Here is a 23899-nt window from a genome sequence, read left to right as displayed (position 1 = left end):
GGGTCTCAGAGTTTTTATTAATTCCTGCACATTAAAAAAAAAAAATCAAATCTGAAGATGGCCTATCATAAAGACAGAGTAAAAAGTAGGTTTACAATTGTGAGTACACAAAACAGTTTATTTTTGTATTATTATTTATTATTGCATTATTTTCCATATGAACAACTGTAAACCTACATTTGCCCTATCCTGTATAGCAGAAATCAACCAAGGTTAAAAGAGACAAAATCCTAACAGGGAATTTTGATATTCTGCTCAAGGTTACAAAATGATTATAAATGCTGATTCTGACTTTAACTAAGGAAATTTTTCTTATTTGAAAAACCAGAGTAATTTGACAGTGAGGTAGCAATATCTATCAGAGAAACACACAGGTGCCAAATACCAAATACCTGATTATCAGAACTTGAGACTAAACATATCCCTCAGGAGTTATTGCCAAAAACCACTTTATTCCATTGTTTTAAGTGTGTGACAATTTCCCACAGTAAGGGATCCACAGTGTAAAAAATAATTAACCTGAGGCCCTGGCCGGTTGGGCTCAGTGGATAGAGTGTCAGGCCTGCGAACTGAAAGGCCCCAGGTTGGATTCCGGTCAAGGGCACATGCCTGGGTTGTGGGCTTGATCCCTTGTGGGAGACTTGAGGGAGGCAGCCGATCCATGATTCTCTCTCATCATGGATGTTTCTATCTCTCTCTCCCTCTTCCTTCCTCTCTGAAATCAATAAAAATATATTTTAAAAAAATTAACCTGAGGAACACAGAACATCAGAGGGAAAAAAGATACGTCAAGTGTCATCAAGCTTCCCTACTAAAAGCAAGCTTTTTTTGTTTGTATTTTTAATATATTTTTGTTGATTTCAGAGAGGAAGGGTGAGGAAGAGAAAGAGAAACATCAATGATGAGAGAGAATCATTGATCAGCTGCCCCCCACTGGGGATCGAGCCTGTGCAACCCAGGCATGTGCCCTTGACCGGAATCAAACCCGGGACCCTTCAGTCCGTAGGCTGATGCTCTATCCACTGAGCCAAACCAGCCAGGGCTAAAAACAAGTTTTAAGCTGTCCTGCCTCATCAAAGTCTAATTTCTGGTTTTAATTTCAAACACTATCACTGAAGCCTTTCATCTTTTTATCTCTCACTAGAGGACCGACACACAAAATTTGTACAAGGGGCTTGGCCCTTGCAGCCACGGCGGCTTGCCTCGGCCCTCGCAGCCCCGGCTTTGTCTGGAAGGTTGTCTGGAAAGAAGTCCAGAAGGTCATTCATCTGTCCAGTCTAATTAGCATATTATGCTTTTATTATTATAGATTCTATAATATCCCTCAAATAACGCCATCAAAATATTATAAAAAATACCAAAATAGGACAACCCAAATTAAATTCTGGACTGGCTGGTGTGGCTCAGTAATTGAGCATTGGCCCATGAACCAAGAGGTCACTGGTTCGATTCCTAGTCAGGTCACATACCTGGGTTGCAAGCCCAATCCCCAGCAGGGGACATGCAGGAAGCAGCCAACCGATATTGATGCTTCTCTCTCCTTGATGTTTCTATCTCTCTATCCTCCTCCCTTCCTCTCTCTCTCTAAAAATCAATAAAAACATTTTTTAAAAAGCAATTGAAATTTTTAAAAAACCAATAGATTAAGTCCTGCTTTATCGTTAAACCACTTTGAGGACTTTCTTTTTCACTTAAAATTTTTTATCTTTACTCAGAAGAAAGAAATTAATGATATTTCTGTTCAATTCTCTGGAAATCAGCATCAATTTCATCATACAGTGCTATGGAAATTTCTACACACTGATGGAAAAGTCCATGCAGACTCACATTTTAAACTAATCAAACACACACCTGTCCCCTAGAAGCAAAAGGAAAAAGTTTTATTATTATATAAATTAATAACAAAAAAACAGGTTTAAAATCTTTCAAAAATTAATGCTACATATCATTTACAAAAAGCCTAACTGACCGACCGTTCGACCAGTAGCTATGATGTGCAATGACCACCAGGGGGCAGACGCTCCAACCGGTAGCTATGACGCGCACTGACCACCAGGGGGCAGATGCTTGACACAGGAGCTGCCGAGCTGCAGTGACTTGGCAGCTGCGGTTCTCCAGTGATGCACCCGAGAGGAGGGAGCCTGATTCTGGGGTGCATCACCTGAGAACCGCCCTCTCCCAATGCAGGACCTCTCAGGGGATGTCGGAGAGCCAGTTTCGGCCCAATCACCGCAGGCCAGGCCGAGGGACCCCACTGGTGCACAAATCCATGCACTGGGCCTCTAGTTATTTACATAAAATACGAAATCAGAGAAAATTATTCATTACAGCCTTTCATTACCTGAAAACAGATGTCCCCACCCATTCTTTACTTCTCATTCCTCTCCACAGTAAGGAAGAACCATCAATTCCATCAATGGTTCTCAGATACTTCATCATCTAGTTACCCTCCTGTTGCACATCCAATTTTTTATTTATTGTTCTTAAAATGCAGCTTCCAGAAATGAGGCCAACATTGTAAATATGTGCTAACCAAGATGTAAAATATATTATATCCCTTATCATAGCCAGACTTCTCTTAATGCAGCCCGGTACTTTTTTTCCCTTTTTTATTAAGCAACTAGAGGCCCAGTGCACGAATTCATGCATGGGTGGGATCCAGCCAGCCCACCCCGATCTGGGCCAATTGGGGCTTGGCTGGCAGGGGGGAGGAGCCACGGAAGGTTGGCCACCGGCCCTGGCCCCGCCCCCGATCGGGCCGGTAGGCCGGCCACAGTGCACGTCATAGCAACCCGTTGTTCAGATCGCTTGGCTTTTATATATATAAATAGATTCCCACAGTTGGATCTCTACAATTATGTAAAACCAAACTCCTAAAAATCTCCATCAAATCCAGCTAGCTGGTAGAGTCTGAGGCGGCACCGGCGGCGCCAGAATACACTTGCCTCTCACCATAAGTCTCAACTTCCACACCAGCAGCTGAGCGACGCCCAGTGGACGGAGCTCCTGCCTCTCATGCAGCAGTACCAGGTGGTCAGGCTGGTCGACTGTGGCATCACGGAGGGCGCTGCAAGGACGTGAGCTCCACGCTCCGGGACAACCCCACCCTGACTGAGCTCAGCCTCTCCTCCAATGAGCTGGGCAATGCTGGCACACACCTGGTGCTCCAGGGCCTGCAGCCCACCTGCAAGATCCAAAAGCTCAGCCTCCAGAACTGCAGCCTGACGGAGGCCGGCTGCGGCACCCTGTCCAGCGTGCTGCGTTCCCTGCCCTCCCTTCGCGAGCTACAACCAGCTGCGGGACGCGGGCCTGCAACTGCCCTGCGAGGGGCTCCTGGACCCCCAGTGCCACATCGAAAGGCTGCAGCTAGAGTACAGCAACCTGACGGCCGCCAGCTGCGAGGCCCTGACCACAGTGCTCAGGGCCAAGTGGGAATTGAAGGAGCTGGGGGTGAGCAACAATGACATCAGCAAGGCTGGTGCCCGGACGCTGTGCCAGGGCCTGGCCGACTCCACCTGCCCGCTGGAGTCACTCAGGCTGGAGAGCTTTGGCCTCAACGCAGCCAACTGTCAGGACCTGTGCGGCACCGTGGCCGCCAAGGCCTCCCTGAGCGAGCTGCAGCTGGGCAACAAGCTGAGGGATGCGGGCATCGCGGAGCTGTGCCCTGGGCTGCTGAGCCCCGGCTCCAGGCTTACGACCCTGTGGCTCTGGGAGTGTGATATCACGGCCAGTGGCTGCAAGGACCTGTGCCGGGTGCTCAGAGCCAAGGAGAGCCTGAAGGAGCTCAGCGTAGCTGGCAACAAGGTGGGGGACGAGGGGGCGTGGCTGCTGTGCGAGAGCCTGCAGGAGCCCAGCTGCCAGCTGGAGTCCCTGTGGATGAAGTCCTGCAGCCTCACGGCCGCCTGCTGCCCACACGTCAGTGCGATGCTGGCCCGGAACCGGAGCCGCCAGGAGCTGCAGATGAGCAACAAGCTGGGCAACGCAGGCATGGAGGTGCTGTGCCAGGGCCTGGGCCAGCCGGGCACGACCCTGCGGATGCTCTCGCTGGGGGACTGCGAGGTGACCGACCAGGGCTGCACTACCCTGGCCGCCCTCCTGCTGGCCAACCACAGCCTGCTCGAGCTGGACCTGAGCAACAACTACAAGAGCAAGGTGGGCGTCATGAAGCTGGTGGAGAGCGCCCAGCAGCCCAGCTGACCCCTGGAGAAACTGGTCCTGTATGACATCTGCTGGAGGGAGGAGACGGAGGACCTCCTGCGGGCCGTGGAGGAGAAGAAGCCGGGCCTGAAGATCATCTGCTGAGCCTGACCCCTCCCCCGGCACCCAAGTCCCGAGGGGCTGGCCAGCTCTCGGGGCTCTCACTACGGTGCCTTAGCTTTAACTGAAGAGAAATGCTCACACCAGCTTCTGCAAACATTCTGGACATTTGTAACTATTAAAGCGTTTTGGGGGGGGGGGGGGGGGGAATCCAGCTAGCTCCTCCCACAAATGCAAAGGTTTCTCTTCTCAGTCCCCACACCATAAATCCCTGTGAAGCTTATAACCAACCAAGTCATCACTCCCTTCCTTCCTTTGAAACTCTCATCTTTAACCTCTACTTCTTTCTAGTTTTCCTCCTACTTGTATAAGGTAAAAATTTTTCAAGTCTCTGACCCTCCATTTTTTCATGCATTATGACTCTTCCTTTCTGCTACCCCAAAAATATACATGTCCCTTTCTAATCCTCTCTCCATAGGTGAAATTATTACAACTTTCAAATAATTTTGAAATATAAACAGTTTATATATCTATCCCCAACTTCCACCCCAAAATTCAGACTAGCATATTCTGAGCTCTCAATCTAGATGTCCCAAAAGTACCTTGTATTCAACAAGTACAAATCCCTATTCATTTTCTTCCTAACTCCCCAAAATTACCTATGTCAACAATTTTAATGACAAATATCTAACCACCAAGCCTAAAAACCTTTGAGACATCTTAACTCTTTCCTTTTTCCACCATATAATATCAACAAACCCTACTTATTCCTCTAAAATGTCTTGAAAAAAACTGCCCACTCTTTCTATCCCAGTATTATTACTCCAGTTCAGGCCATCATCACCCCATTAAATAAGTGTAATAGCCTAATTAGTCTCCCATTGCAATCTATTCTTTATCTGTTCACAATATATGTCTTCATAAACACAGCCTTGATTCTAATTTTTCAGTCCCCTAATTTAAAAAAAAAAAAAGTACAACTTTCCCCCACCTTCAATTTCTGGAAAATTATTCATCAAACTCCAATTCAATGATCCATCAGAATTAACTGCTCTCTCCCTTACTTCCATCATAATTAATTCTTCTATCACAGAATTTACAATGTATAGTTTGATATGACTCTATTTCCTACTTGATTATAGGCTCCTTGAAGGAACAGTGCAATTCACTTTTATTCTTAGTAACTTTATATTGGTGAATTAAACAGAATTCACCAATACTTCTGTTATATTGAACTTTTTAATTGAAAAACTATGAAATGAATTGGAACTTTTTTAATTAAATTTCATACTTTTTAAAATTCCTTACTTTTAAGTAACTCACACTATAGGTTCCTGTCTGTGGTTTAAGGCAAAATTTTGAAAGTTGCTTTAATTATCTATCTTTGACTGCTGAGTTGTTCAGAAATTTTATAAGCTCAAATGTATATCTAAAGCATTAATAAAGGTATTAAAATGGACAAGAACAAAAATAACCTATTTAGATACATCTTTAAGTTTCACAATGATACCTTTGTAACATTTTATTAAAGGTTACTTTATACCTATTAATGTAATATTCCTAATGCTGATGAGATATCCTACATTTCTCTTACCTCACCTCCAAGGATGGAAAATGATATCCAAAACTACTATTTTCTTTAAAACTTTTTGCCCGTTTATAGTCTTCTGGCATACTCTGAGTCACTACAAATTAAGCAAAGTTATTAACACATCTCAGTTTCTTTGTGTCATTTAAATGTAATTTAAAACGTGTGCCATTAGCCTGATAGGTAGCAAATGGTTTCTAGGAATCCAATCAACTGATAAAGCAACCTAGGTGGGATTTACAGAACTTGATCAGACAATGGAATTAAGGGAGTTACAAAATATTTACAAAAGTCTTAAACTTGAATTTAGAAGAAACCAAAGGAGTCCCACTGAATTATAGGGACAATTTTTGTTAAAGGTTCAGTGTGCCCATCTGTGGCATGAGAAAAAAAACCACCTAGACAAAGGCAGCTTCCGACACCAATGTCAGGCTAATGATCACAGAAATTTCCCACTGCTTGAGACAACAAAACAGGGCAATTAGGTGACTAACCAACCTCCAAAATGAATTAGAATTAAATATAGAAATTAAGTATATCTAACCCATGATATTAATATTTCCATGTTAAGTTTAAAACTATATATTTTTCTTCAAGTTCTTGTAATATTTAAGAAAATTTTAATATTAAAGAATCTGACAGCCTCATTATTTTAAATTTAAGGTCGTAACTAATCAGACTTGTGACTAAGTATAAAGCTATAAGAGTATTTGGTTTGCCCTAGCTGGTTTAGCTCAATGGATAGAGCATCGGCCTGTGGACCAAAGGGTCCCAGGTTGGATTCCGGGTTTGATTCCAGTCAAGGGCACATACCACAGTTGCAGGCTCCTCCCAGGCCTAGGACCTGGTCAGGGGTTCGTCCAAAAGGCAACCAACTGAAGTGCTTCTCTTACATCAATATTTCTGTCTTTCCCTCTCTCATCCACTCTCTAAAAAACAATGGAAAGCCCAGCCAGTATGGTTCAGTGGTTGAGCATTAAACTATAAATTAGGAAGTCAAGGTTCAATTCCCAGTCAAGGCACATGCCTGGGTTGCAGGCACAATCCCCAGTAGGGAGCATGTAGGAGGCCAGTCAATGATTCTCTCTCATCATTGATGTTTCCATCTCTCCCTCTCCCTTTCTCTCTGAAATCAATAAAAATATATTTTTTTAAAAAAACAATGGAAATGATATCATCGAGGGTGAGGATTAAAAAAAAAAATAGAAATGACTTATGTTAAAGTCATAATAATTCCTTTAGATGACTCATACATTTTTCTGCCATCGATGGAAATTTTTTGTAATTTTAATGACAGGTTTCATTTTTAAGAGCCTTCTATCAAATTTCTTTATTGATTAAGGTATCACATATTTGTCCTCATCCCCCCATTCCCATCCCACACCCCTCCCCACACATGCCCCCACCCCCCCTGTTGTCCTTAACCGCTGGTTAGGCTCATATGCTTGCACACAAGTCCTTTGGTTGATCTCTCCCCTTTACCCCCACCCTTCCCTAACTACTGATTGTTTATACCATCTGTGGTCATTACCAATCTTTTCTCCTAAGTTTCTGAAACTGGCTTCTCTATGAGTTCTATCTATGAACTCCAAGGTGGCACATTCACTATCTTTTGATTCCCGTGACTTCCAGTTCTATCTGGGAAGCAAAGAATAGTGTTTTGGAAAAGCATGAGCTTTGGAATCAGGTATTTGTCACTCAGAGTGTTAACAAACTTCTCTGAGCCTCCATTTCTACATCAATAAAATAACAAATAGCATTTACTGAGCACCTATTTTATATCAAGTACCTTATATATCCTATATGTGAGTAGAAAGTACTATCTATAATAATAAAAGCATAATATTCTAATTAGACCGGACAGCCAAACAACCTTCGGGACGAAGCTGGGGCTGCGAGGGCCAAGGCAAGCCGCCATGGCTGCAAGGGCTGAGCCCCTTGCACAAATTTTGTGCATCAGGCCTCTAGTATCCTATCTAATAAAAGAGTAATATGCAAATTGACCGTACTTCCGCTACACCCACAAGCCACGCCCGCCAGCCAATCAGAAGCGAATATGCAAATAAACCCAACCAAGATGGCTATGGCCACAGAGAGTAGGAGGGAGGCTTGGGTTTCCCTGGCAATGGAGGAAGCCAAGCTTTCCGCACACCCTGGCCGGCCCAAGCCTCCGCTTAAGGCTAGAAGTTTCAATTATAGAAGATACATAAATCCCAGATACCAGGGCCTCCGCTTGGGTCGCCGGGGGGGCGTGGCCGGCCTGCAAACCACCACAGGCCCCTCGCCCAGGCCGCCCCACGCCCCAAGGGAACCCCCAAGCTGATCTGGGACACCCTTCAGGGCAAAACAGCTGGACCCCACCCGTGCACCAGGCCTCTATACTATCTAATAAAAGAGTAATATACAGATTGACCATCACTCCAACACACAAGATGGCTGCCCCCATGTGGTCCAAGATCCTGCCCCCATGTGGACAGAAGATGGCCACAGATGGCCAGCAGGGGAGGGTAGTTGGGAGGGACCAGGCCTGCAAGGGAGGGCAGTTGGGGGCGATCAAGCCTACAGGGGAGGGCAGTTAGGGGTGACCAGGCCTGCAGGGGAGGGCAGTTAGGGGAAATTGGGCCAGCAGGGGAGCAGTTAGGCGTCAATCAGGCTGGCAGGGGAGTGGTTAGGGGGTGATCAGGCTGGCAGGCAGAAGCAGTTAGGGGCAATCAGGAAGGCAGGCAAGCAGTTGGGAGCCAGCAGTCCTGGACTGTGAGAGGGATGTCCGACTGCCCGTTTAGGCCCGATCCTACCAGTGGGATCGGGCCTAAACGGGCAGTCGGACATCCCATGAGGGGTCCCAGATTGGAGAGGGTACAGGCTGGGCTGAGGGACACACACACACACACACACATACACACACACACCGTGCACGAATTTCATGCACCGGGCCTCTAGTCATTTATAATTAGAAAAACAAGGCTTAGCGATAAATAATTTGCTTAATTACAGAGCTCAGAAATGCTAGAGCCAGGATTTATTAAATTCAGGTCTTGATTCCAAGCCCACATTCTTTTTTACCACACCACAAAGCAGTAACTATAAAATGAGTCTGTTTGCCCAAAAGAGAAGTTCAGTAATGGTTATTTCCATATGCCCCTCACTGCTCTTCCATGTTGGTCAGAATCAATTTCACACCAGCAATTCTCTTCAACTTTTAAACTGCCAGCAAAGCATTTATCAAAAGATCTGATAGCCCTTGCCGGTTTTGCTCAGTGGATAGAGCACTAGCCTTCGGACCAAAGGGTCCCAGGTTTGAGGTCAAGAGCAAGTACTTCGGTTGCAGGCTCCTCCCCAGCCCAGGCCCTAGTTGGGGCTCATGCAGGATGCAACCAATCGATGTGTTTCTCTCACACAGACGTTTCTCTCTGTCTTTCCTCCTCTCTTCCACTCTCTAAAAATCAATGGAAAAATATCCTCGAGTGAGGATTAAAAAAAAAAAAGGGCTGATCATCTTTATTAGTAAATTATTTAATCAATCCACTAATTAAAACCATATCACATTATGCCAAACATACTCAGGATGTTTTTTTTGTTGTTGTTAAAAGAGCCTTACATACAATAAAAACCCATGGTTAGAAAAACATAAAAATTCAGGAAACCCAACTATCTTATTCAGCATACTGTGCTATTTTATCCTCAAAATTCTTTAAACATATCATGTGAAGAAAAGGCTTTGTTTAAAAAAAAGTCATTTGGGCTGGGAGGAGGGAGACATAGGAAAAGGGGATGGAGGACATCTGTAATACTGTCAACAATTTTTTTTAAAAAGTCATTCTGTGACTTATTCGGATCAAGACAACAGGAATACTTACAAAGCAACCACCAAGCAGACAAGAACCCGACAGTTGTATCATCTGGAACTATAAATAGCAAGTTTCTCTTCATTATATTCTCATTTTCTCTTCATATATTAGATTGTGAGTAGCCAATAAAGTGAAAGAATGTCTCCTAGGCCTAAACACTACCATTGATATCACTTTAGAGCCTACAAATCAGGTGTATTGATCTGAATTGACAGAAATAAAGAGCTAGAATAAAAATATGTATTTCCAGTTTCTTAAAAGCAAAAAAAAAAGATTTATGGATTGGTTTATAAGTAGGTTTCTACTGCTAACCTGTAGCATGTTACTATTCTGAAGAGCTTCTAAACGCACCAGCTGATTTTTGTTTTTAACCTACAACAGGCTGAGGTGAGAGTGGCTTAAAATAGGAAAAAGAAATCTTTTTGGATTGATGGAAATGTTCTAAAACTGGACTGTGGGAATAGTTGCACAACACTGTAAATTTACTAAAAATTACTGAATTATACACTCAAAAAGAATGACTCAGAAATCCTCCCTAAAAAATTTCTAATTAATATGGTGACCAGAATGCTCAGCTCCTTCCTTATACTGCCTTGACATTAACACCAGCATTTAGATCTATTGTTATGCAAGTCTGCATGTGTTACTTGAACTCCAAATCAAGTAATTTTAGCATATTGGGGCCTCCTGGTACTGAATTAAATTGTAGTCCTCTTTACTAAACAAAGTAGTTTGTTTATTTGACACCACAGTACACAAAACACTTTTAGAAATGCCCTGCACTGGCCGGTGTGGCTTAATTAGTTGGAGTGTGGTCCAGTACTCCAAAAGGTGTCAGGTTCAGGGCACATACACAGGACAGGGTTCCATCCCCTGTCAGGGCACATGCAGAAAGCAACCATCAGTGTTCCTCTCACACAGATGTTTCTCTCTCTCTCTGTCTCCCTTTCTCTCTCTAAAATTAGTAAATAAAATAAAATAAAAGCCTTACTAAAATTACATGCAAAAACAAGATGTATAAAGAGCATAAAAGTTTGGATAAATAACACAATGAATAAACTTAAAAGCATCCTATTTTTAAAGATCAAAGTATTCAAATCATAGCTACTCCAGTTTTGATTATTTTTATGTTTAAAACAGTCCCTGAACAATAGATCTGGAAGAAAATTCAAGTATCACTGTAAAATGTGATACAAGAAATTCATTAAAACTGAATATATATACTACGGTGAAAGACAAATGTACACAAATGGCCATGATAACACCTCCAACTCCAAAAACAGACTCTGAATGCTTAGGTTCATATTCCAAACCCAGAAATGGGAACCTGTATAACACTGAGCAAGATACTTAACCTCTCTGCTTCAACTTGCTCATTTGCAGAAAAAGGGTAACAGTAACCATCCTTACAAGGTTGTTGTGAGAACTAATAATAAATACAGTACTTCTATGTATGTAGCACACAGAAGATTTATTAGTACTACTTTTAAAGATTATCTAGAAATGAGGGCATGCGACAGGGGGTAGTGGAGGCTGGGGGAAGGTCAATGGAAAAAAAAGGAGATATATGTACTACTATATGTAATACTTTAAACAATAAAAAATAAATAAATAAAAATAAATAAAAAATTATCTAGAGCAGCCCTAGCTGGTTTGGCTCAGTGGATAGAGCATTGGACTGTGGACTGGAAGGTCCCGGGTTCAATTCCAGTCAAGGGCACATGCTCAGGTTGCGGGCTCGATCCCCAGTAGGGGGTGTGCAGGAGACAGCCGATAAATGATACTCATTCATCATTGATGTTTCTCTCTCTCTCCTCTCTCTCTCCTCTCTCTCTCTCTCTCTCTCTCTCTCTCTCTCCCCCCTCTCCCTCTCCCTCTCCCTCTCCCTCTCCCTTACTCTCTGAAATCAATAAAAATATGTTTTAAAAAAAATTATCTAGAGCAGTCCTTCACAAACTTCAATATACATTCAAACTGCCTGGGAAATTAATTAAAATGAGATTCTGTTATTTGGGAAGATCTGGGTAGGTCCTGAAATTTGCATTTCTTTTTGTTGTTAATCCTCACCTGAGGATATTTTTCATTGGTTATTAGAGAGTGGGAGGGGGAGAGACACAGAGAGAGACATAAATATGAGACACATTGTGGGTGGCCTCCCAATCTGGAGCCCTGACCAGAGCCAGGGATCAGGGATGAAACCTGCAATGGAGGTACAGAAGTATGTGCCCTTGACCAGAATTGAATCCAGGACCCTTTAGTCTGCCAGCTGATGCTCTGTCCACTGAGCCAAACCAGCTAGGGCTGAGATTTGTATTTCTAGTAAGTGCCCAGAAAGATACCAGGAAGGGCACTTTTGAGTTACGAGACGGTTCTCAAACTTCAGCACACATCAGAATCATTTAGAGCTAAATGATTTAAAACATAGATTTCTGGGTTCCACCTGAGTTGGAATTTGTATTTGTAACAAGTTCCCAAGTAATGCTATGCTGCTATTCCCAGGTTCATTTTATAAATATGTATTTTTTTTATTTTTTTATTCATTTTAGAGAGGGAGAAAGAAATACCAATGATGAGAGAGAATCTTTGATCGAGCTCCCTCCTGCACGCCCCACACTGGGGATTGAGCCCAAAACCCGGGCCTGTGCCCTGACTGGGAATCGACTGGTTCATAGGTTGACACTCAAACACTGAGCTAAGCCAGCTGGGCCCAGGCTCATTTTTTTTTTTTTTTAAGATTTTTAAAATTGATCTTTAGAGAGAGAGAGAAAGAGGAAGAGAAACATCTATTCAAGAGTGGAACATCAATCAGGTGCCTCCTGCATGCCCCCCACTAGGGATGGAGACTGAAACCCTGGCATGTGCCCTGACCAGGAATGGAACTGGCAACCTTTCAGGCCAGGGCCCATATTTTGAGAACTACTGCTCGTAAGTTCTCAGTTAGGATGTACGTCAGAATCAGTTCTGAGGTGTTTGTGTTTCTTTGATTAAATATAGGTGCCCTGACTATACCCTAGTATTAGTTCTCAAAGTGTGGTCTCATAACCTACTAGATCTGAAACTCTAGGGGTGGCGCCCGGCCATCCATTATTTTTAAGAAACAAAAACAAATAAAACCTTCAAGGTGATTATAATGCATGTTAATGTTTGAGGACCAATTCTGATTCAGAATTTCCTTGGTGAAATTTTGCTAACGACAGAAAGAAAAGTATCTACCTACATATATGTGGCTTAGGTCCAACTGGAAAATGTCCTGACTCATTAGCCAAGTAAAGAGCATTTATTCAAATCTAGTGGAAACTCCATAACCATTACCTAAGTCAAATATTCTCTACCTCATTCTTCATGATAATGTTCTCCTATAACACGATATCCCCCCTCCAAAGTCAGACATTTAAAATCCCCAAGCCAAAAAATCCCACAACTTCTTAAAGAAATGTTAGTCAAAACCTTTGCCTAACATTTCCACAAAAGCTCAGCAAATACAAGATCACTAGAGTCTGAAATGTAGGTATGTGTTAATCTTAAATTATTCTGAAACAAAATAGCTAATTCCAACAACTATAAGCTATTTATAATATTCTGACCCTAAAGTAACAACTGACAGTAAGCAAAATTTATTTATAAAGGAAATTAAGTGTATCTTCCAGGCTAACCATGAGACTTATCTGAAAGAAAAATTATGTGCATGAACACAGTAATAAATCTTTTACTATGCCTTTCTTTAAAATTAAGAAAGTAAAATGGGAGGCATAGAAAAGAAAATACAAAGGGAGGAGGATTTCTGATAAGAAAATTGCACTTACACGTGAAGCCAACCTGAAAGGAAATACTAAGTTAAGTCTCTCAGCTGATTCTCAACTTTTTAGTAGCCTACAATTTGATTTTATAATCTGCATGCCACAATTTTGTACTGTTCATAAATATAAAATAAATATCTTAAAAGTAAAATGGCTTAAACTTAAACTGGGATGTTTTTCTTGGGGAGTGGGACACTCACAACACTCTCAGAAATAATACAGGATACCAGAGGGTTTGTCATAAAAATCAGAATAGGAATGAGAAACTGCTTGAAAGGAATTCAAAGAATGAAAAGAAAGCTGCCAAGTCATAGGATAAAAGTCCAAAAAGCCATTAGCTCATCAGGAATGCTGTACTAAAGTATTCAAAACAAAAAATTTAAGTGGAAAAATAAAATAAAAGCTGAGGGGCTGTTGTGGGCCATCAATGACAGCAATTAAAAGTGTCCTGTTTGCCCAAATAACATTAAAACACAAACAGGTCTACCACACAATCTGAAAGCAAAGGCTTTTCTTTGGTGGCCAACCCCTTCCAGGGAGTTCTTGAAAACTGAATGCCAGGAGGAAAAAAGTCTAACTCAAAGTGCTGAAATCTCCAGGTATAAATATTGAGTTCTAGGATTTCTCAGGTTACTCATATCACAACAGGATAAAGATGCAGTAATGTTTATAAAGGAAATTAAAGTTCAAAAGCACACAAAATTATTCTATGGTACCAGACATCAAAATAGTGGTTTCTCATGGGGAGAGGGGAGTTTTCATGACCAGAATAGGGCTCAAGACAGTTTCTGGGCTTTATATAATGTTCAACTTCTTACAGGTGTGTTCACATAGTGACAATTCACTGAACTGTATGTAGCCTTATAGGAATTTTCTGTGTGTTAATCACATTTACTTTTTTCTTTTAAAGCAGGGAGGGGGGGAAAGGAAATTTCTCCCTCAGGAAATAAAACAATACTGCAAAATCATTTTAAAATTCTATTCAGTGGAGAGAGTTAAGATTAAGAATTAAGGTTTGGGAGGGCAGTAGAGAGTTAATATAGAGAAGTATTCAAGTTCCTCAAAGGCTATCAGTAGATAAATCTCACAAACCACACACCTTTTTCAGGAGGAAGATATCTTGGTATCTCCCTCTATAATACAGCCAAGCCAAATAGAGCATTATCTCACTTTTCTTATGAAATACATTAATCTGCATACTAATGGGAAATGTACTTAAAAAATGCAGATGTTTTCCTTAAATTTCTGATTTTTAAAAAAAGGAAAGAAGATAAATAAGAGCCAGAAGTTAGCACCTGCTATTTCCTAGACCATTTCTGTGCCATTTCACAAACCAACTTATCCCTTTATGGGGTAGCTGAGTCCCAGTAGAAATAAAATGTATAGATGATGTTCCAATCCCTTTAAATCTCATCCCAAACCAAGGTAGAAAATGTCATCACATCAAGCTCTTCACCTGCAATTCTCTTTGTGTGACCCCAAACACAAGAAACACATCTTTCCCAATATTTACTATGGTTTCTCACTCAAAGTTAATCTGATTTTTCTTCCTAGCATTAATGCAATCACACTAATCTGTAAATAGCAGAAAATGTTAAAATAGCAGCTTTGGAGCCATCACAGTTTTAAAATGTAAATAAATGCAAATATCTTTTCAGAATGATTATTTTAAGATCTTGAATAATTTTTTCATAAAAGAAAAAAAAGACCACTCCTTTCTAAACAGTAAGAACTTTCAATATTAAAAATGCCCTCCTTGACATGGATGTCCTCACTGATAGTCATCTGAAATTTTGTTATTCTTCATTAAATTACAGTAAATGCACCACACTGGTCTTAACAGCTGAAGCAAGATATTGTGATTCTATAACTTGAGTCCTAGAACTACCAATCAGCACTTTTTCATTAAATATATTAGAAGCATATGATGTCAACTTGTCTATTACTATATTTAGTAAAGGAAATACCTTAAGCACAGATCCTAAATTACTGATCTTAGAATTTTATTTCTCTAATTCTACAAAAATCTACCAAAGTAGTTTTTCTCTTATAGCCTCTAGTACTGAACTCTTAAAGTAGTTTCATATTTTGTCTGTTTAAGAAAGGAGAAAACTGCTTCATTGAATTCTACTTAATTCTGGAGTATGGAAAAAGAATTATTTCAAAAATTTTGGCTAATAACAAAAGAACTTATAAAACATTGTTTTGTACAGAATGAGCTTTATTATCCTATAAAGTGCTCTTAAAAATCAATCAGAAAACAAACAATAAAAAGAGACCAGGGCAAATTATATTAAACATGTCAAATAATCATCTAAAAAACACTATTAATATTTTTATAAAGTTTTGAATAAAAATCAACAGTATTAAATATAAACATTTAAAATGTAAAAATGAAACATAAAGCAATGAGAACATAAAGGATTATTTAATAGAGTTAAGACAATTATCAATTTGGAGGAAAAACATTTAGATTCTCACTTTACACCAATGCCAGATGAGGTTAAAAACTTAAATTTATTTAAATCTAACTTAGAAAAACTAAAGAAACAGCATTAAATCATATTTTAATTTTTTATTACATTTCTGGAGGAGGAATTTCATAAGTTAGTAGTACAAAATTAGGTCAAAAGGTATGTTTACATTAATTTAAAAATTATTTATCTTAAAAATTCACAAAATGATTACATCTATTAACCATCAAGTAATGTTTCTCCTCAGTAGTAACCTAAGAAAAAAAGTGGTATGACTTACACCCTATTAAGTTTCTATAAATAATATTTATTGTTGGGTACAGAGCAACAGCCACTTCAATATAAACATAAATTGATACTTTTTATAAATATTACAATTGGTTGTAAGAGCCTATAAAATGTGAGCTAAAAATCATTTCTGGCAATATATTGGACAGTAATACTTATATAGGAAACATGTATAAACATTCTTCAGTGTTATTTATGCAAAATGTTAGAACAGGAGAAATGATTCATCTACACATGGAACATCATACAGCCATTTATTATAATAATTATGAAGACTCATTGTGAAAATGGGATAATGTTACCCAACATTAGGTTAAAAAGCTGGGCATGAAATTAAATATGTTTTAGCTATAATAATGTAAAACATATATATTTAAAATACTGGAAGAAGCCTATCAAAATGTTAATATAGTTATATTATTTCCCATTATTTAAAATTCTCAAAAAAATAAAAAATAAAAAATAAAATAAAATTCTCAAACCAGCCATTAAAATGATTAAAACACACAGCCTTTATAGCTAAATCAAACACTACCTACCATCATTCTACCAATGAGGCATGAGGTTTAACTTAACATATTAAAAGAAACTAAGAAGGCAAGCAAAGAAACAATATGAAACATTTCTCATCTTGGGACAGTCAGTGTGCTGAGGATAAAGACTCAATATCAGGGCTCAAAACTATATCCTATCTAATAAAAGAGTAATATGCAGATTGACCATCACTCCAACACACAAGATGGCTGCCCCCATGTAAACATAAGATGGCCACCACAAGATGGCCAGCAGGGGAGGGCAGTTGAGAGGGACCAGGCCTGCAAGGGAGGGCAGTTGTGGGTGATCAGGCCAGCAGGGGAGGGCAGTTGGGAGGGACCAGGCCTGCAAGGGAGGGCAGTTGGGGGCGATCAAGCCTGCAGGGGAGGGCAGTTAGGGGTGACCAGGCCGGCAGAGGAGGGAAGTTGGGGGCAAACAGGCTGGCAGGGGAGCAGTTAGGCATCAATCAGGCTGGCAGCGGAGTGGTTAGGGGGTGATCAGGCTGGCAAGCAGAAGTGGTTAGGGGCAATCAGGAAGGCAGGAAGGCGAGCAGTTGGGAGCCAGCAGTCCTGGATTGTGAGAGGGATGTCCAACTGCCCGTTTAGGTGGGATCGGGTCTAAACAGGCAGTCGGACATCCTTCGAGGGGTCCCAGATTGGAGAGGGTGCAGGCTGGGCTGAGGGACAACCCCCCCCCCCCCCCGCGCTGTGCACGAATTTCATGCACCGGGCCTCTAGTAACTGAATAATGCAGAAAGAACATTTACTAATTCTAATCATCTGTTTTGAAAATTCCTTCAACAAATGTTCTTTAGACAACTGGTAAATTACTATTAGTATCAAATATTAAATAGAACGAACCTTATTTGAAAGATAATCCCTTGAAATATTAACTAAGGAAATAAATAGACAAAGGCAATAAAATTAAACAAAGGAAATTCCATACATAACAGCACCATTTTTATTTGGTATCATCAGATGAGTTCTGTAAATGAATTTTCTAAGAAACTGAAGTGCATTAACAAAGCTCTGAAAAGGGTTACTCTTATAACAATCTTTTTAAAAGACTCCAATTTATTTCCTTAAACACAGTACATGGAATAAAAGTTTATTTACGATTGATGTCATCACTAAGACACATCACATACTATATACATCTCTACAATATAGGACTCATTCAGAAATTAATGATTTTAAGACTGTATGTCTCCAGGTAATAGCCTTAAAATACTATTAACTTCTATAGTTCCATCTTCTTTTTAATAGCTCTTCTTCCTTCTCCCTTGAAATTAGATGACAGACAGTTCAGCTTGTCAGTGTGCCTAACTCCAATGGCCAATTCTGTGGATAACCTGTGAGCTAAAAAAAATCAGATAACCAACCCTGTTAGGGCTGCAAACTTTAAAGTCATTTACTGCAATTAGTAGTTTCTGAATAAAGTCCATAGGTTTATTTTACTTGGTTAGTTATTTTGAAGGCTCAAGATCCCTGTTTATAGTAGCTGGCATCACTAGCACTCAAAATGTCCTTAAATTACTAATAAGTAAACATACTGGAATTCCAAAAAAGTGATAAATAATAAAATACATAGTTTAAGTCTCCTCAGGGAAAGTTATTCAACTCACTTGTCTCTGACAAAGCAAAATTACCTACATAAATTAGAACAGCTAAGAAGAAAAACAGAAAGAGGTGAGAAGAACAAGTTTGAATAAAATAGCAAAGTCCATATTCCATGTTTTTAGAAGTAGAGGCTTAGGAATTTGAGAAATATTTACTGATACTGTTTTTTAAAGTATAAACAGTGCTTATCAAGGTATTAACTACAGAAATTTGCACCACAGTGTGTACCACATCTATATTAAATGCTACTATAAAAGTCAAAAAGTCTTCTAGCAAATATTCTTTGTAGTTTAGCCCAGACTGAATTCTCTTATGAAATTAGATTTTTTAAAGCACCTACCTGCAAGGTACTTTTTTTATTATTATTATTGATTTTTTACAGAGAGGAAGAGAGAGGGATAGAGAGTTAGAAACATCGATGAGAGAGAAACATCGATCAGCTGCCTCTTGCACACCCCCCACCGGGGATGTGCCCACAACCAAGGTACATGCCCTTGACCGGAATCGAACCCGGGACCCTTGAGTCCGCAGGCCGACGCTCTATCCACTGAGCCAAACCGGTTTCGGCTGCAAGGTACTTTTAAAAAAATGTTTTTATTTTGATCTTGACTCAAATAAACTCTTATAAAAAATTCAAAAAAAAGGTTTTTTTTATTGATTTTATAGAGAGCAGGAGAGGGAGAGAGAAAAGAGAAATATCAAAGAGAGAGAGAGAGAGAGAGAGATTGATTGCCTCCCTTAACCCACAACCTGGGCATGTGCCCTGACAGGAATCCAACCGGCAACCCTTTGGTGCACAGGACAACACTCAACCAACTGAGCACACCGGCCAGGGCTGCAATGTACTTTTATTGAAGTTTCTGGTCAATATGTAATCTCTCTTGAACATTGAAATCTCTCTTGGACACTGATTCAAAAGGTAAGAAATAAAACTTACAGTCTTGGTATAATTAATAGGTAACATAGGTATTACAATGTATAGTTTACAATGTTACAGGTCTATAGAAATTAACATTGAATTAGACCTTGGGAAAAAAGCCCAAGTGAGGACAAATCAGTATTATATTATCAGTTATTCATTTCCTCTGATTATTGAAGTTCATTAGCTGTCATAGATCACTTCTATAGCAGTAATTGACAAAAAGGAAAATAAAATGTCTTAAGTTTTACTCAAGCACATTCAAATCATGTTACATTTCTCCTCTTCCTTGGATTTTCTCAGCATATTTCTTCCCAGTACCTTAGATAATTTAGTCTGTACCAGTTTACAAAACTGGTAATTCCCAAGACCCACTACAAAAAGCAGTTTATAAAACAAAGTTGTTGTCATAAGGAACATATATCATTGTGAGGCTCTGATGCACAAGAGAACTACCAAAGACCCAATTACTAAGAAAAACTTTGTAGATACCTTTGCAAAGGCCATTATAGTTGTGACCTTTGAATCCATTGTAATTTTCACAATTTCCTACTTTTATTTTTGTATTGATTTTTAGAGAGAAAGAGGAAGGGGAAAGAGGATAGAGGGAAAGTGTGGGGAAGGGAAAGGAGAGATGAAGGGAAGGAAGGGAAGAAGGGAGGGAAGGTGAGGAGAGAGGGAGGGAGGGAGGGAAACAGATTTATCGCTTCGCTTATTTATGCATTCATTGGTTGATTCTTGCATGTGGCCTGACCAGAGATCGAACCCAAAACACTGGGAGTATGGTAGGCCGCTCTAACTGAGCAACCTGGCCAAGGGCAACAATTTCCTTTAAAAAATAATAAAATTTATTCAACAAGTGTTATTTAACAAGAGGGTTATACACCTAAATATAACTTCAATTAAATATCAACATCAGTTGCTGACTTTTTATGACAGGTGATAGCTATCAAGCAATTTGGGGGGAGGATTGAAAACTGTCTTAAAAATTATTTAAGAGAAAAAAATTACCTCCAATACTGATTCCAAATTCTGGTCAATCTAGCTTGCTCTGCAACAACCAACATGAGCCTGCCTATTCTTGAACCATTGCTCTGCCAACCCTCTACCATCCTCTTCAGTCTGCAGCTTCTCCAATTCTATTTCAGTATCAACCTATATGTTCTTCCCATGTCTCCTTTTCCTTTTTCCCACATCACACCTCTCTCAAATATAACTTTTATTAACTATAACCAATATTCCTAAATTACTACAATTGAAAAACCACACTACCCAAGAACAAGACTTTTCTTTTTATGTGACAGGTCTAATAAATAATATTGCTGGTAAATTTGGGAGGAAAAATACAAAAAGCAACAATGGCAAAATGCTGCTTACAACTTTTAAGTATACGTATATTTATATTCCCTACTGATATATCAACCATTCTTCTGTTAAGCTCACTATATTTCATGGTCAGAACTATTACTTTAATTGAGCTGATAACTTCTACTAGTAAAACTTCTAGAAAACTATACACATACTTATCTTATAGTTTAGAATATATAAGTATTATAAAATATAAACATATGCATGTAAGGGTAAGTATATAATTCAAATATTAAGTATAAGAATATAGATCCTAAGTCATAAAATATTTTTCTTTAAGTCCTATTTTACATGAACTTTATTTTTACAAAGCTCCTAGCATACTAAATCTCTAGCACAAAAAATAATGCTATCATTTAAGATACTTCCACAAAATTACACCACCCTAAAATCTGTACAAACAAAACAATGTATTTTTTAAAGCAAGAATGCATGAGTCAAGACAATAGGCATATATCACTAACTAAAAGTTGAGTAGGAAAAATTGTACTGATTGCTAATGTGATAGTGTATCTTAAAACACCCCACCCCTACGTTTCCTTAAGAAAACAAACTAATATATGGAAAATAGCTGAAATAATGGCCCAACTACCGCTAAGAGTGGTCACAGAGATTTAGAACTGGGGAAGGCAATTTGGTAGTGTAACAGGGAGCCTTCTCTGTATTAAGTGTAGACGCAAATAACACTTTTGTGGCTTAAAAAATATATACGAATGAATTACCTAGTTATCTGGTTAGTTTTGTAATTAACTCCCCACTAAGAATACTAAATAAATCCAAAGGATGCGCAAGAATATGAAAAAAGTCTACTGTAATTCATTTTTGATAAGCCATTCGAGTTGGAGAAAAATTAATTTGATGACTAACTCACTGAAGAAAAAATGAACTCAAATTCTGATACCAAGTCTATGAAAAGGAGTTAATTAAAAACTTGACTTAAAACATTCCACTATTACTTTAAATATGTAACCTAAAACAACCATCCCTGAACATCAAAGATGGCAACCTCGTAACACAGTAATCAAAATCTTATCGGTAATTATGAGTAAATAGGCACGTACGTACAAAAGATTAAAAGAACAATTTTATTCTGATATCAGGCATTGTCAGAGACATAAAGGGTCTCTCCATATACTGCCAAAAGTTATTGTAAACACAAAGATAAAAGTGATGAGGAATTATCAATGCCCAAGTAAATAGGAGTAAGTGATGCCCAGAAAGAAGAAATCAGAGGCGCTCTGTTTTTAGCGTCTGAGAGCGGCCCGTGCAGAAAGGTACCGCAGCAGGAACAAGCGGCAGAATGGTTAACAGGTCTGGAATTCTTTAGAAAATGGCAACAAGGAGCAAAACTAACAAGAACGTTTGGAAGTAAGAGTAACAGTATCCAATGGAATCATCACGTCTGCACGAGCACGGCTCCCGACTTCCAGCGAGTTGGGACGGGGGGTGGAACTATCACTGCGCGGGGCAGAAGGTGCCCGGGTGCGGGACGCACAGTGCAGGTGGCGGAGCGCCCGCAGGGGGGTGAGGAGACCGTACCGCCTCAATGGGGTCAGTGCATCCCCTTCCAGACTAGAGGAAGCTGACACAGCACGTCTCCCAGCACCAAGAGGCACTCGCTCCCGGCCCCTCCCTAACAACTTGCCTTGTAGAAAGAGTTGCAGGTCCCAGGCCCCAGGAACCCAAGGCTCCGCCATCCAGGACAACTGCTCTGCCAACAAGGTCCCGCGAGAATCGAGAGTTCTCGCGATACAAACCCACTAGCATCTCGCGAGTTTCCTCTAGAAGAACATGGCGGTCTAGGAAAATCTGTAGTTCGACAGTTAAAAAGTGTTTCCTTAACGGACTGAAGAATGTGTACAACAGATAAAGGGCAGGAAGGCTTATCCGCCTTACATTTCCTCACCCTATTTCCTCTAGTATAAGAGATAAGTGGCAAACAACCCTAAAATCCCTTGATGACCAGTTATGCTACAGACACAGCATCCCTCCACCTCAGCCAGCCTGTCACGTGGAAACAGATTCTCAACGTGCCCGTCACGTGGGCCGCTACGGAGCGCGCGCGCGCGCCCGCCGCCCGCCCCGGCCCCCTTTCGCCCGCGCACACGTGCGCGCGCACCCCCGCCCCACGTGGGGGCTTCGCCGCCGCCGCCGCCGCCGCCTCCAGGCCACCCCCTCCCGGCACTCTACTCCAAATCCGGGTCCCTGAGCCGAATGGATCCCGGGTTCCCTCTTCCTCTCCCACTTCCCCTCCCCGCGTCTGGCCCTCACCACGTGCCCCGAGCGCCTCTCACCTTTCTCGCGGAGCCGGTCTCCGCGGGCCACTCGGGGAGCCGCCGCCGTGGCCGCTCTCCACCCCCGCCACAGCACTTGCTCGGGTGGCCGCCGCCGCCGCCGCCGCAGGAAGCTCGACAGCGGGACCGCGGCGCTTCCAGGTGGGTCCCCGCCTCCCGCTCTTGCCACTTCCCGCAGTACCAGCGGCTCCTTCCGGTCCCCTCCTTTCTCCTCGTCGCTGGGACGGGCTGGCGGCGGTGGCTGCAGGCGCGCTCACTACACCGCCTGCTGGTAACTGCAGCCGGTGCAGCGCCCGCGGGCCGGGGGCCGCCGAGGCCCACCCCCGCGATCCGCCCCCGCCCCGGGGCGAGGGTTGGTCCGAGGGCAGGACCCAGTCCATGCCTTGCGGTAGTCGCACGTGGCCCTACCCTGGTAGGAAAGGCGTCTCCGTAGCTCCGCTGTTGGAAATCCGCTTCATCCGGCCCCGTGTGGCCTTGAGAGATTTGCACACCTCGGCTCCCTTAGCAGTGTGGTCTCAGGCTAGGCAAATACCTATGTGTATTCATGTGCTCCTGCTTACCCACCGCTGCTCATCCATCCCCACCCACGTCGGTCCCCTCGCTCTCCCCTCCAGCCCTCCGCCTGTTCCTACCACACGCAGGCTCAGTCCACTTGAGGACTTTGCGCTTGCTGTTCCCTCAGGCAAGAACACGTCCTCCAGATTTCTTTTAACTCCTGGATGTTCAATGCATATTTCAAGTCCCTTCTCAAGGGTCAACATCTGAGACTTCCCCGACCGCAAGAGTACACTTGCGCCATTTCTTGGTGAGTTACAACTTGGAGACCTTAGGGGTCGATGACCTACTACCAAGAAAGTGAGAGATCCTTACAGCCAGGGACTTTCAACTTTTGCTCATTGCTTTATCCCAGACC

General features: G+C 41.3%; 1 protein-coding gene and 1 pseudogene across 8 annotated transcripts in view; one reads left to right on the top strand and one right to left on the bottom strand.

The window, feature by feature from the left end:
• The window catches only part of ZZZ3 (zinc finger ZZ-type containing 3), a 102867-nt gene extending 79334 nt beyond the window's left edge, over positions 1-23533 (bottom strand). For 3 of the 7 annotated variants that reach the window (XM_079776456.1, XM_079776455.1, XM_079776459.1), the window contains exon 1: positions 22987-23533. The gene's annotated coding sequence lies outside the window, so the exon portion shown is untranslated. Of the gene's footprint in view, positions 1-22337; positions 22761-22986 lie in introns of those variants that run through there. The other 4 variants (XM_079776453.1, XM_079776457.1, XM_079776460.1 and 1 more) reach the window with 3 other exon arrangements.
• Positions 58-4608, top strand: LOC307103463 (ribonuclease inhibitor-like; annotated as a pseudogene). Its single transcript has 2 exons — positions 58-99; positions 2908-4608. The product of its transcript is annotated as a ribonuclease inhibitor-like (transcript).
• Positions 23534-23899: the final 366 nt, after the last annotated feature.

Source organism: Cnephaeus nilssonii (assembly GCF_951640355.1).
Source record: "Cnephaeus nilssonii genome assembly, chromosome: 7".
NCBI lineage: Eukaryota > Metazoa > Chordata > Mammalia > Chiroptera > Vespertilionidae > Cnephaeus > Cnephaeus nilssonii.
The sequence above is the reverse complement of the archived record's forward strand: the minus strand, read 5'-3'. Positions and strand labels throughout refer to the sequence as shown.